Source organism: Podarcis liolepis (assembly GCF_965112155.1).
Source record: "Podarcis liolepis genome assembly, chromosome: 3".
Taxonomy (NCBI): Eukaryota; Metazoa; Chordata; class Lepidosauria; order Squamata; family Lacertidae; genus Podarcis; species Podarcis liolepis.
This window is the reverse complement of record NC_139557.1, coordinates 47,838,700-47,853,783: the sequence shown is the minus strand read 5'-3', so window position 1 is coordinate 47,853,783 and position 15,084 is coordinate 47,838,700. Positions and strand designations below refer to the sequence as shown.

The following is a 15,084-nucleotide window of genomic DNA, read 5'->3' as shown; positions in this document are numbered from 1 at the left end:
TAGTGTTGTTGTTGTTTAGTCGTGTCTGACTCATCGTGACCCCACGGACCAGAGCACGCCAGGCACTCCTGTCTTCCACTGCCTCCCACAGTTTGGTCAAACTCATGCTGGTAGCTTCAAGAACACTATCCAAACATCTCGCCCTCTGTCATCCCCTTCTCCTTGTGCCCTCCATCTTACCCAGCATCAGGGTCTTTTCCAGGGAGTCTTCTCTTCTCATGAGGTGGCCAAAGTATTGGAGCCTCAGCTTCAGGATCTGTCCTTCCAGTGAGCACTAAGGGCTGATTTCCTTAAGAATGGATAGGTTTGATCTTCTTGCAGTCCATGGGACTCTCAGGAGTCTCCTCCAGCACCATAATTCAAAAGCATCAATTCTTCGGCGATCAGCCTTCTTTATGGTCCAGCTCTCACTTCCATACATCACTACTCTCACTTCCATACATCACTATTTTCCAGATAAGCATAGTATAAATAGATTCATATTTCTGAATATTTCTAATCAGTAGTAGTCTTGGTCTGAGGAGTCCTGACCAAGTCTGACCAACTAAAACTACATTGTTACACACAATACTTTCAGCTTCTGCAAACGTGAAAGTAACTTTAATTACCACCGTATCCTGAATTTCAACTATTTTCAACATATCCACTTTTTAGGAGATTTCCTCAGACTCAAAATATGCCCAGCATTACTATCATTGTTTCATACTACTCTATTCCCTCAGACCCCTTCTTGGATCACTGCCTTGCTGTGGCGAAGGGGCCTGAATAACTCAGAGAAGCTATGAACTATGCCATGCAGGGCACCCAAGATGGACAGGTCATAGTGGAGAGTAATCCAAACTGCGGGAGGCAGTGGAAGACAGGAGTGCCTGGCGTGCTCTGGTCCATGGGGTCACGAAGAGTCAGAAACGACTAAACGACTAAACAACAACAACAACAACAACATCCCCTCAGAGGTGGGAAATCGAAGATCTGAATTCTGGACTCTTATGGTGGATTTTGCAGTAAACTGGTAATTTACAAATGGCAAAGGTTGCACACAGGGAAAGCAAGAATTTGTGTAGACGGTATAAAATCAAGGCAATGTCAATCCAATGCCCAAATACCCCAAAAAAACTCTTAGGAACCATTTCCAGTAAGTCAGATGTTTATGGCCTACAACTCCCATGATCCCTAGCTAGTGGGACCAGCAGTCAGGGATGATGAGAATTGTAATCTCAAAACATCTGGTGGGCCGAGGTTGAGGAAGCCTGTGTTAACAAATCCAGTTTTTGCTCCAGGAAAGTATGGGAGGTGCCTGGGAAAATGCTTGAGTGAGCTTCAGAACACTTAACGCTGATTTCTGTAGTCAAACAAGACATAATAATACCTGGAGACAGTCCCATCCGTAATCTCTTGGAGAAATAAAGGCAACCATGATTTCAAGTAGCAAAGGTGGGCATTTTTGTCTAAAAGAAGACTGAAAAGGTTTTTTTTTTTAAAAAAAAAAAAAAGCAACTGAGACTTCAAGGAAATATTATTAAGTACTCACCTGGTTAAATTAAAGTTTTATAGCACATACATTTTATCCATATATAAACTCTCTTGACAGCAAACTGGTTATTAAAAACGGAACTACATTAATTATATTCATAAACAATTTGCCTGTCAAGCAACTTTGCTCCAAAATGTGACCTAACTAAAAGGCTTATAACAGCTTTCAGATAGTAAACTCGTGACATCTTCCTTTTCCCTTCCATCCATAACCCTATTAGTTGTTTGTCCTCTCATATAAATTCAGCAGCGCAAATTTCAAGAGACTACTAAAAATATTTAGCAATATAAGTTAATAAAATGCATGTTGCTTAGTTGGCCATCTCCCTTAGCTCTTTAACAGGGCTTTACATCTTCAAAGGGTTTTGCATACATTAATTGGTTACTATGTTTTCTCCAAGACTCACAGAGTAACCAACAGATGTGCACCAGTAAAATTCTGGGTCTCCAGATACAGGTATTATACCAACTGTCAAATTATAAACATATAGTATAGACATTTCTTTATACCCAAGCGTTTCATGAAATAATTATAACTACAAATCCATGATGCACTGGGACTAAAGAGTAAGGGGAGACTGGATTAAATGACAAAGCTTGCTCCCTACAAGGATAGAAGCATGAGTTGAGATGGAGACTTGGGCTGAGGGCGATTAATACAGCATCTACAGTGTTAGAGCCAAAGGAGAGTAATTATGCAGATATTCATTTTATCTGCAGAATGAATTTACATACAGTGGTACCTCGGGTTAAGTACTTAATTCGTTCCAGAGGTCCATTCTTAACCTGAAACTGTTCTTAACCTGAAGCACCACTTTAGCTAATGGGGCCTCCTGCTGCCGCCACGCCGCCAGAGCACAATTTCTGTTCTCATCCTGAAGCAAAGTGCTTAACCTGAAGCACTATTTCTGGGTTAGCGGAGTCTGTAACCTGAAGCGTATGTAACCTGAAGCGTATGTAACCCAAGGTACCACTGTACATTAAATTAAAATTTGGAGATAGAAATCACTGAATAGACCTAGATGGTTGAGTTTGAAGAAAACAAGTCAGTTTCTTAAACCATGATTTGACCTTGGCTTCTTTCTGCTACTAACCACTCTTAGTGGGACCACACTGTAGAAAACTTATTTTCCCATCCTGTTTTTACAGTTGGGCATAGCTATGTCTTCGTAAACTTAGATTGGCCACTTGTGTTATCTGTTGGCGGTTTTTATTATTTTATCTATGCATATTTTGTGTTGATCTTCTGTGTTTTACTGGAGTTTTAAAATACATTACTGTTGGAGGCTTGTTTAACTTCATGTGATTGTGCAATGCTTTCTAAAAGGTAAGATATACATTTGTTAAATAACTTAATACAAAGGTGAGACTAATTGCAGTTTGTCTGAGTTCTGATGTCATGCCGGTCTGCAGCTGGTCTAAACTGGAAGCAAATTCTTCCAAACTTCTTCTCACCAGTGTACCAGAGGAGGAGAGAGAAGTATGTGGGACTAGGGCTGTCTGTGGCTCACCCTGGTAATGCTACACCATGGACCAGAAGTATGTACAAATGCAGACATCATATCCCAGAACTGTGACTATGGCCAATTTTTTTGTGCAAGGATAACATGAGGCAAGAAGTAACTTCATTTGACAAGCAGCTCTTAACTGCTGCAAAGTGTTGATATGTGCTCTTATCAGAATTCATTCTAGCAAATCCACTGATCAGCAGTGTAATGATCCTTACCCTCCACCCCAATCATTTCTTACCTTCACTGAGCTCAGCCTTCTCTCTCTCCACTTCCCCCAGACACGGTTTAGATTGAGCCTTCCAATGAGTTCTGATGTCACTTATCTGAAAGTCGGCATTAGATGCTTATTCCTCCTGTTTAATAGGAATACCCTTTCAAACTGTTATCAGATGTCTTCTTATAAGAAAATTCAGCCATGCAGCAGGTAGCACTTAACCTATTGTAGTGCCCTAATTTTAACTGAACCACTGTCCCAAGTCAATTAAGTACGTGAATATGTATATCAAGATTAAAATTAGGTGCAGATAAATAATAATAGGGGGAAACTGTCGGACTGTCCTACAGTTTATTTAAAAAGTCAATCAACTTTCAAGTGCAGCCCAGTAAAACTCCCTTTCTCAGTGAATATTCTGCAGAAAGAATTTAAAACAGAAGCATATCTTAGAGGCAAAGGTAGGATAATCACAGTAGTATGCTACCTTCCGAGAGGATCTCATTATTTTGTGATTTAATCTCTGCCTGCAATTTGTGTGTGTATATGCTATAATCACATTTAACCTTGAGGAAAGCCAGCATCTGGTACATGTGTTCAGCAGGGAGATCTTATACTATTAAATGTGAAAAACTACGTCTGACTTTACACTTGCTGTGATGACAACAATAGCTCAAACAAATACTTATGTGCTTTTAAGCTTTCTGTTTGTGTGAATGATTTCAGATGCCAGATTATCACCTGTGTTACCTTGTTAACGTACTTCATCTTTGTGTCAGTGAAGATCATGCTGATGGAAAGGGGCAAGTTATATAAAATATTTTTCAGGCATGAATAAAAGTATTTGGAAAATAACTTGATTTTATATTCACTAGTTCTTTCATTGTCGTCTTTCCCCATTTTGACCTTCATTTACAAAGTTACCTGATGAGAACATAGGAATAGCAACAACCATAATGTTTCCTGTAATTCTTGTTTGTTATATGAACAAGCATTAGCAACATTTCAGGATAATTCAAGGTCATTTGTTTCTTACGCTCAGCAATATAGAATTTCTTATTATGAAGGGTAAAAAAGCTAATGAAAGCTCCAGATAGCCTCCAGCTGAGTGCTGGGTTCTGGTTCAGCTTTGTGTCCATGATTAAGGGAATCAAAGGCACACACACAAAAACCTGTGGCTATTGAAATATTTCCACATATCAGCATAATCTTTCTCCTTGATAAGAATGCAGCCCAGCAGCCAAATGGAAGGTGGCAGCCTCTTTGTTTTGGTAGGTGTAACCAGGGATGTGTGAATTGCAAACCATAATCACCAATTGATATATTAGTATAAACAAGTTTTAATAGCAACTCTGCCACATACTTAATGATAATCTTTCTTAATCTGCTATTGATATTTGCATGTTACATAATAGCAGGATCACTAGGCCTTCAACTGAGGAGGAGAAAGCTTCAGCGTCACATAACATGATGTGCTATACTTTTTCATGGCCAGAGAAAGAAAGGGCTGCAAAGAAGAAACAAGAATGCAAAACAATCCCTGCCAAATGAGACCAAAGACAGAGACAGATTTAGTGTAGCGCAACCAGTTCTGCCACGGTGGGCGCCAAGCTTACTGTAGGTAAAGCGACCACTGACCATTAGTTCCAGTCGTGGCCGACTCTGGGGTTGCGGCGCTCATCTCACTTTATTGGCCGAGGGAGCCGGCGTACAGCTTCCGGGTCATGTGGCCAGCATGACTAAGCCGCTTCTGGCAAACCAGAACAGCGCACGGAAACGCCGTTTACCTTCCCGCCGGAGCGGTACCTATTTATCTACTTGCACTTGACATGCTTTTGAACTGCTAGGTTGGCAGGAGCAGGGACTGAGCAACGGGAGCTCACCCCGTCGCGGGAATTCAAACCGCTGACCTTCTGATCAGCAAGTCCTAGGCTCTGTGGTTTAACCCACAGTGCCACCCGCGTCCCAAGCTTACTGTAGGTGGCGCCAAAATAATGACGCAGTGAATTGAGCAGAATGAAAGAGGAGAAGCAGGAAAGGGAACAAATTTTAGCCGCATACAGGGCGCCACTGAAATTTGAAAGACCAAAGTCTGCCCCTGCCAAAGGCGCATCTGTTTTCACAGTGGCCAGCCACATGCCTACTCATGATCCTCAGCAACTGATATTCAGAGGCAGATTGTATCTAATAGTAGCGGCATAATGTAGTCATCATATTTAACATCCACTGATATCTTCATTCTCTATGTGTTTGTCTAATCTCTTTTTAAAAGATGTCCAAATTGGTGTAATTCTATGGCACACTAAGTCCATTCCCCAGCATTGATGTCAGAAACCAACCACTGACTGAAACCCATGGGGCATGCCTGCCAGGCAGAGGAGAGGGTGTCACACAAATTTGCTCCAGTGAAGTGTAGCAAATATTTATATGCAGAATTTACTGTTTTAAAACATTGTTTCACTGTATGACTCCACTGTGGAGATTTAAGTGACAGATGCATTTTCCTCTAAGAGTTATGTTAGACTTAGTTTTACGATTAAGATATGCTTTAATCAATACAATTCTAACTCTAAACAAGGAGTTTTAAGATAAGCTCTGTCACTATTATAATTCAAACTCTATTTAGGCAAATTTCACTCATAGATTATAGTTTCTCCTGCATGCATATATTAGTGCAAATGAAGAAAAGACAACCTAAATGTCAGCGTGCCATTGTCAATGATTCTCTCAAGTTCTCAGGCAAAGCTGTGATTTATAGCTGCAAGCTGTAGTATATCCCTTTTATTGGGGCAACATTGAGCTTGACTTGTGTCCTTGGAATAAAACAGACTACTAATCAAAATCATACTAGGCTTTTAAAAATCATTGTTTAGAATACTCCTAATTCATTCTGAACCATGCCAGAATTATCACTGCTTCCAAAACCAAAACCAAAAACCAAAAGTGTTGCTGGGAAATAGAAAGTTTTGCAACTGTCAGATCACCTCTTGATTAGTTGACTAACAACACAAACCTTTGCTCTCCATAAATTATTTTTCAAGGTTTGAAAAGTATTTTTTGGTGTAAGCTGTGCACTTTATTAACTTGCACTGCCCTTCCACGTTGAGTTTTTTTGAATTTTAATAGATAGCCAAGTTCATAATAATGCATAGTTGATTTCAACAGTTTTTGTCAGATATTTGCAGAGGTTTCACATACTCATTAGTAGAATCTTTAGAAATCTACAATTAAATTAAAATAGTAGTAGTTTACCATTACTAAATATCTTCTTCCTTGGATACATCCCAACTCATTCATTAGTAAAATCATTCAATGAGATAATCAATGTGAATGAATGCATGGAAACAAGAACAGAAGAAAGAAAACAGTTCAATCAAGAACTCCAATTTTACATTAAAATCCATTGTCTTTAGCATCTTTAGTCATAGGGTGCATGGGGAAGCAGTTAACTGTTTAACTGCTTCAGTAATATTTTTATTAATAATTATCAGCATCACACTACCATTCTATCAAAGAGTTCAGGACACTGCATGTGATAAGCCCACCTCCATCCTAACTTTAAAAGAAAATTGTGAGGTAGGCTGAAAGGCAGCGTCTAAAGCCATCCAGGTGAACTTCTAGGCTCTGTTTTATGGTTTTCGTACAAACACAGACTAATTCAATTGTATCCAATAAAGTTGTCCCATTCATGTAAGGATTTCTGCTTTTGCAACCTAACCCCCCCCCCGCACTTCCTTCCTTCCTCCCGTCCCCCTTCCATCTGTATTGGAGGTACCCTAGTCCTCTGGTGCAGGGGGCGGGACTCAGCGGGGAAAGGAGAGGGAAGGGAAATTCAACTGCACAAACAAAAGTCCTTGCACAAACAGGACGACTATGTTGGGAACAACCCTATGTCTTCTCAGAAATAAGTTCCATTGAATTCAGTGGGGCTTACTCCTAGTTACCTAGGGTTAGGATTGCAGCTAACTTGACTCTTTGGCAAAAGGCCCTAAAAGTAAGATAGAATTAACAATGCTAAAGGTGTGCAAGCTACTAACAGGCTGATAAACTCCAATATCTGGGTTATTTCACCCTCTAAGTGGCTACAAGTGTTTTATGTCAATATGTTTTCTCGAACCCCTAAGAAAGTGCTGAAACTAACATTAAAGTACCTGTCAGGTGCTGTTATATCAGCTTTTGGGTTATCCTCTGTCCAAATCTTCATAATCAGCAATGGCCAACTATTACAGAAAGCATTACTTAAGATGGACAGATACTGTATATGGCTTATCAACTGTTTACCAAGGGTATCCAAAATATGTCTATTTTCCTAGTATGCAAAGGTGTTCTATTTGCTTTAGGGGAAATCTAAATCTTCTGAAAACATGTTTTAAAATTTTGGACATCTTCAGGTAACATCTGTTTAATTCTTACAATGATGTCATGCCTTCATGTGGCTTTTCAAGAGTTTGGGGCCAAATTATAAGTGGTGGTGGCCTGACAGGTTTGACTAATAGCAGCTGAAAGCTTATGGGCTAAGTTACTAGTACTCTTTGGCTCCTTAGTATAACTTTGTGAACAGCAACAAATTAAATGCAATTGTGATTATAACATGGACAATGCTGGTGGGTGCTGTGGGGAGTTAGTGGTGCAGCAATATCAGAAGAGCTTCGGGTTACCCATACTGGTATTGAAGTAACTAACAACCTGCTATCCTTAGGTAAAGGTAAAGGTACCCCTGCCCGAAGGCCAGTCGTGTCCGACTCTAGGGTTGTGCGCTCATCTCACTCTAGAGGCCAGGAGCCGGCGCTGTCCGAGGACACTTCCAGGTCACGTGGCCAGCGTGACGAAGCTGCTCCGGCGAGCCTGCACCAGCGCAGCACACGGAAACACCGTTTACCTTCCCGCTATAAAGCGGTTCCTATTTATCTACTTGCACTTAAGGGTGCTTTCAAACTGCTAGGTGGGCAGGAGCTGAAACCGAACGACAGGAGCTCACCCCACCGCGGGGATTCAAAAATACTAGTAACAGTCTCCAATATATGCCTCATCCACAATCATATTCTTTAGTGTTCAAGTGGCTGCATTGAGGAACCCTTGAAGGAAAAAGGAACAAAACACCATGTCATCCAATAGCTATACAGTGGTACCTCGGGTTAAGAAATTAATTCATTCTGGAGGTCCGTTCTTAACCTGAAATTGTTCTTAACCTGACGTACCACTTTAGCTAATGGGGCCTCCTGCTGCCGCCGCACCGCCACTGCATAATTTCTGTTCTCATTTTGAAGCAAAGTTCTTAACCCGAGGTACTATTTCTGGGTTAGCGGAGTCTGTAACCTGAAACGCCTGTAACCCGAGGTACCACTGTACTATTTCTGGGTTAGCGGAGTCTGTAACCTGAAGCATCTGTAACCCGAATTACCACTGTATTTCAAAAGAAGAACTTACTAAATCTTCTGAGAAGCATGGGTATAATATTACAAACATACTTATATAAGGTTAACGGGGGGGGGGGGGAGCCGTACAACATAAAGGTTAAGCTAGTGTTGACATTGACAGTTGTTGGGGGATTATTATTTTTTTCTATTGAAAAAAGCTACAAAAATATGTATCAGATTTAGCCCAAGCTGAGTTCTTATCTCTTAAGAATAATTGACAATGTTTAAAGTCTTAGCACTGGGATTATGGAGTGAGGACAACTGGAAGACTCTAAATTACCCTTGAAATTCCTTGAGCTTAGATCTGATGCAAACTTGAGTAGCACGAATTTACACGTTCTACTATAACAACTTCTAAAGAACTGCTCTATTGCAGTCTGGGATAACTATATTTTAGTATACTGCATTCTTTTGTAAACAGACAGTTAGCGTTGTAATTCTAACAACTATTCTTATATAGACAATGTGTAAGAAAAAAATCAAAACTATATTTGGCATTGGCAGAGAAGTATATATGCGGTTGGCCCTAAGTGTTTGAATAAATTAATGGCTGAAATACCAGCTCAGTTAGACAGCTGAAATCATTTGATTCTATTCAAAGTGCCCTTGAACAAAAGTAGGGACATCATGACTGTTCCTTCCTGTGTACTCTGTAATCCTTGCCAATGAAATTAGTGTCTATTGATTTCCTAATTCCCTAACAAAAGTGTCAAAATAGAAGAGATAAATGAAAATGCTATTGACCTCTGTTCTCTACATTTTCTACACCTGTCTACATAGGAATAGGTGTTGTTTACAATTTCTTGAAAGTCAGAAGCATCAATCTACCTGATCTTAAACACAGTTCACTGAGATTTCCAACCTGCCTCAGTCTATATTATTAAACCTTATCATGTTCCCAGCTATATGTAAGATGTTAAATACAATAATCCAGGAACTGTTAAATAAAAGTAAAACTTATTCCAGATTTTAAACCATGGGTCTTTATGAGGCAAATTCATAAAAACCAAACCAAACCAAGCCTGCCATGGAATGCTAACATTCACAAGATGAAACGTGTGCTAACATACTTGTTAATAGATAAGGCACCACAAAACTTTTTCCAGCCTGGCAGATCCTATTAGCAGGTTGTTCATGAAATGCATTAGTCAAAATAATAATGAAAACTGATGTCCAGGTCACATAATATTCTCTCTTGTCAATGGAAGTACATTCTTTTAAGATAAAATGACATCACCCAAAAACCCTTATTGAAGTCAGGCAACAATCCCAGGAAAAATCTTGTTTTATAAATTTCTTTAGCACAGTTGGCAAGTATTATCAGTAAGGTTTAAAATGAAAAATCCAGGATGGGGTCATAGAATCAGAGAATTGTAGAGTTGGAAGGACACCCGAGGGTCATCTAGTTCCACCCCCTGTAACGCAAGAATCTCAACTAGATCATCCATGACAGATGCTCATCCAACTTCTGCTTAAAAGGCTCCAACAAAAGACAGTCTACCACTTCTGGTGGGGGGGGGGGGGTCTCTACCACTGTTGATTTTAAATATTTTTGAACGGTTTAAATACTTTTAAAAACTGTTTTTATTGATAATTTTATTGTTTTATTCTCTTAATGAACCACTTTGAAGATTTATTACAATCAAGCAGTGTATGCATGTTGTGCTGGGTAACAAACAAGTTACCAAGTCAGTATCTTCATTTCCTTGTGGGGTCCTTCATGCTTCTCTCAGGATTGCAGTGTGGCCTGAAGCCTGGTCCAACAACAACCTGCCATAATTTGGCAATAGTTCCTTCTGGCATGCTGCCAAGAAGCTTAGTTCCCTTCTTAGCAGACCTCCCTGAGCTCTTTGCCACAGTGATATCAGCTTCCCTTCAGATGCTGCTTCTACTGGCTTCCTTCAGGCTTCTCCCAGTCTCCCCCTAAATCCCTCACCATTTCACTCCAACTGAATTAAGGTACAGTGGTACCTCAGGTTACAGACGCTTCAGGTTACAGACTTGGCTAACCCAGAAATAGTACCTCAGGTTAAGAACTTTGCTTCAAGTTGAGAACAGAAATTGTGTGTTGGCAGCGGGAGGCCCCATTAGCTAAATTGGTACCTCAGGTTAAGAACAGTTTCAGTTTCGGACCTCCAGAATGAATTAAGTTCTTAACCTGAGGTACCACTGTACTCTTATCTGAACAGCACTGAAACTGGCCTTTCATTTTCACCAGTCAGGCTCATCCACCCAATCTCTACCATTCTGCCTTCTTATTTGTCTATAAGGATGAGTCAGTAAGACCACAAGTCAGTTTGGTTCACGGCTAAAGCTTTACATACATAATCTTTACTATATAAACAATCTGATTTCTCTGCAGGGTTACAACTGCCAGTTAAAAAATATACGGTACCCAGCAAGAAAACAACTCTCTCCCTCTATCTCACTGAGTGTAGGCATTTTTGAACCTAACTTCCCACTCCACTCTCAAAATGAATTTTATTCTCTGTGAAATTGATAGAAGGAACAAGAATTCATGCTTCTACACCAGCTTCCTCATTTTATTTTAATTGTGACAATTCTCCATTAAGCAGTCAACCCATGAAATGACTTTGGATTTTACTTGCAGGTCATACACACTATTAAAAACCAGAGAGGGGAAAGTATTCTCTTAAAGTTGTTTAAATGACTTTATCATTTTTAGCATTATTAATTCATGCTACAAATAGTTTATAGTGTCAAGTTTAAAACTTCCTGTAATTAAAGGATGAAAAATGACAGCACCATTACATTAAGAATTAATAGTACACTTCCTCCTTGAAAATGGATTTCATATTTTGGCCACCACATAAAAGAAAGGAAATGCAACAAAAGCTTCTTCTGCTAAAAAAAAGCTACAAGATGAACACCAAGGCCCTCTGCACACATGATTAATGCTTACAACATTTCCAGTGCAGTCCTATGTCTACTCAGAAGTATTCCCAGGAAGTGAGGTTAAGACTCCAGCCTTAGTTGCCTTGATACTATGATCCCAAACAACTAGGGAAACAGTATTTTAACTTACTGAGCTAAGCCTGCTACTGGAGAACACGTAGACATAAAGATACTGATGAAATCCACTTGGCATATTATAAGTAGGGAGGTGGAAACCCTCAGTGTGGATGATGACACAAAGCCACAGATAGCTCCAGAGGGATTTTCCAGGGCCCCAAGACTAGAAGAGGGTCCACCACTGTAACAGTGTTACCCTTTTTGCTTTGAACACATTATTAAAAAAATAAATAAATCAGATGCAGCCTGAGAGAGTCTGTCCATATTATGAGCACAACTAATGGTGCTACTATGCCCAATGGCTTCAAAAATCCAGTATCCAGCATTATATTATTAACAGTGGTTTGCAAATCCACAGCCTGGTTTACATACAAACCTAAACCATGGTTTAAGCTTTCAGATGTAATGTTTAATTATAATTAAGGATAACAAAACACAGTTAAGTAGAATGTTTATACAGAACTAAATGGATGAATTGTGCAGATTCCATATACAAAAAGATGGAAAAAGTCATATGTGGTGGCATTAGCTCATCACCCCCCTCCCCGGGGAAAGCTAAACTGTTCTAGTTAAATTATGACACTACAGGGATCTGCCAGCAGAATCACACCATGGTAGCTGAATGTACAACACTACTTCAGTTCACTGGAAAACCTGGTCAGTAGTATTGAGGAGTATATCAAAACTACATCCTCTGCCCTTGCCCAGGATTAGTAGAAGATTGCTGAGCATCCATTCAAAAGTTTGGCTGTTGTTTTTAACTGGGAGCTGTAAGTGAAAAGTGGTGGTCTCTTCCTTTTCTTCTAGGTTTGTCCTGTAGTAGACAATGACACTTTCTTCTCACAGGTCTTAGATGCTAGGCCTCTACTTACTCACAGGGCCTGCCCTCTACCTAAAACATCTACAGTGGTACTTTGGGTTATGAAATTAATTCATTCCGGAAGTCAGTTCTTAACCCAAAGCGTTCTGAACCCGAGGCATGCATTCCCTACATAGGCCTCCCGTGGCCCCAGAAGAGGAATTGCGTTTGTATCCCGGAGCAAAGTTCGCAACCCGGGACACCTACTTTGTGGAGTTTGTAACCCGAAGCATTTGTAACCCGAGGTACCACTGTACTAACCAGCCAACAGCAGGCTACATAGCAAAAATATAGAAACAGGGGGCAGGCCCTGTGGCAGACCCACAAGATGCCCACTGTTTTCCATGTTAAGTCCAAAAACACTTTTTCAAGACCAAATACTGTCATCCAAACTATGAGCTGTTAATATGCCAGCTTATCTTGCAGTATGACATATACCAACTATGTTCTTCCATGTTCTACTGGCAAATAAGCCAGTCTCCACAGAAAAGAATAAATGAACACAAATCTGGCATTCAAAAAGGGTACACTGTAACAGACCTTAAAGTGGTCATACTCAGACAAAGACACTTCCAAGTAAAAAAACACTGCATTACATTTCATCATCAGGTTCAGCACTATCACTTGTGACAGGGTACCCATGCTATCAAGCGTTTTGTTTCTTGAAAGGCCACTGCTAATAACATCATTACCATCTATACTTACCTGAAGGAATGACCGCCGGGTGTGAAGCACACTTCCGCCCACAGACAAGCCACAACTGTCTGAACACCATGTCCTCTATCTAACCTTTGGCTTTCTCAGTGGTCTGCCGTGCCCTGTCTGTGACCTTTGTCTCCTTCATTTAAACATTGTTCAGGGGGGAAGTGACGGGGTAGAAACAGGTGCCAAAATAACTTTGTACCACCCCACGATCGCGTGATTGGAAGATGTGTAAAGGGCACAGTCCAAAATGCATCTGACTGGTTTTGCATATTGTGCTAATAAAAAGAGCCTCTGAGGAGCTAGCTGGCAGCTTGCTTATGAATAGCTCACCTGCATCATCAACTCCTGTCTCATGCCCTTCGCTTCACTTACCTGAATTTTATTTATTTCTGATATCCCTATTTACAGTAAGGGCCCTCCACCGCCAGCACCATGGCTTTATATACACCTTAATTCAGGATAACGTTTCATGTATCTGATGATGTGGAGTGTGGTCCATGAAAAGTTTATGCTATAATACATTTATTATTCTTTAAGGTGCCACAGTACTCTCCCACCCCAACCCCTGCCACCATTAGAACCAGCTGTTGCTCATTTTATCCTGTTTTAAGTATATCATACCCATTTTCTTTTACATCTTTGGGCAAATGCTAAGCAAACATCCCAAGAGAACCTCAGAGACAATGTCACATTCATTAGCCACAAGTAGCATCCCCCCCCTTCTTTTCTTGTAACCTCACAGACCTATTAAAAGACCACTGGCTGGCATCCATAACTGAAAGCACTCTTATAACTTCAGTCTAGACATGATCTTATCTAAAAGCGCCTTCAGTCATTTTGTATTCAGAAGCACTATCCAGATTTTTTGTTGGCTCTTTAAATATATTAGCCTGATTATTTTATTACAGCAACTATGTCATTGATCAAAGAATGAAAATGTGAGAACGGATATAATGAGTTCAAACTGTGGTGATTTAACCAGTGCTCCATTTGTAAAGGTAGCCACCTTTGACTAAAGACAGAGGAACAAAAAGAAAGCACTCAAAATAACAGCAATATGGGAACTTTGGGTCAAAGTGTTAAAGGACACTATTTCAATAAAGACACAATAGATGGCATCCAATTGGTGTCCCTCTGCTGAAGGAATAAGGAGAGAGGCGATTTTTGGCAATTCTCCCTACCTTCTACAACCCTCCGTGTCCTTCAAGTCTTCTCAGAAAGTTGGAAGACCCTCCAAAGCAGTTGTGAGATGTGTGGAGAACTGCAAGAGAGGAGGAATCATTGAAACTGTCTTCCTCCATGTACTCTCCAATAAACCTGTTTGCTAATCCAAAAGCATTAAAAGTGTGATAAAAGCTTAGAGGTACGTTGCTACACTAAGTGCCCAAAGAAGTTTGGTCAATATTGTTACTAGACCGTAAATCTTCAGGACTGCAATGTGTAATGAATTGAATAGTCTGATGAATTAAAAAGGTGCCCAAATTAATAATGCACATTTTAAAATTCTTAATTATTTTTAAAACATCACTGTTTAGAAATCCATGAATTATAGACACCTTCTTAGAAAAATAAACCCTCTTTTCCACAGAATAGAATGTCTCTTCTGAAATATTGCAAGCTATGCATTACATAAAAACAACGAAGTATGCTGTTTTTAGAACTATTTATTCATATGCAAATTCATTAAGAGTTAATTGAAATATTAAAATTCACACTATTGGCTAATATTTATTTAATCAAGTGACAACTCTATTAGTTTTGCTCCACTTATGTGCCAGAACCATTTGGGTATTCATGTGGGGTGTGTATCTCAAA

The 15,084-nt window shown here is 39.9% G+C and overlaps 1 protein-coding gene across 1 annotated transcript in view; it reads right to left on the bottom strand.

Moving 5' to 3' along the window:
- LOC310704367 (uncharacterized protein) overlaps nt 1-15,084 on the bottom strand; it is a 375,036-nt gene that overhangs the window by 351,986 nt on the left and 7,966 nt on the right. Inside the window, exon 3 of the mRNA XM_083497727.1 lies at nt 3,283-3,367. The gene's annotated coding sequence lies outside the window, so the exon portion shown is untranslated. The remainder of the gene's footprint in view (nt 1-3,282; nt 3,368-15,084) is intronic.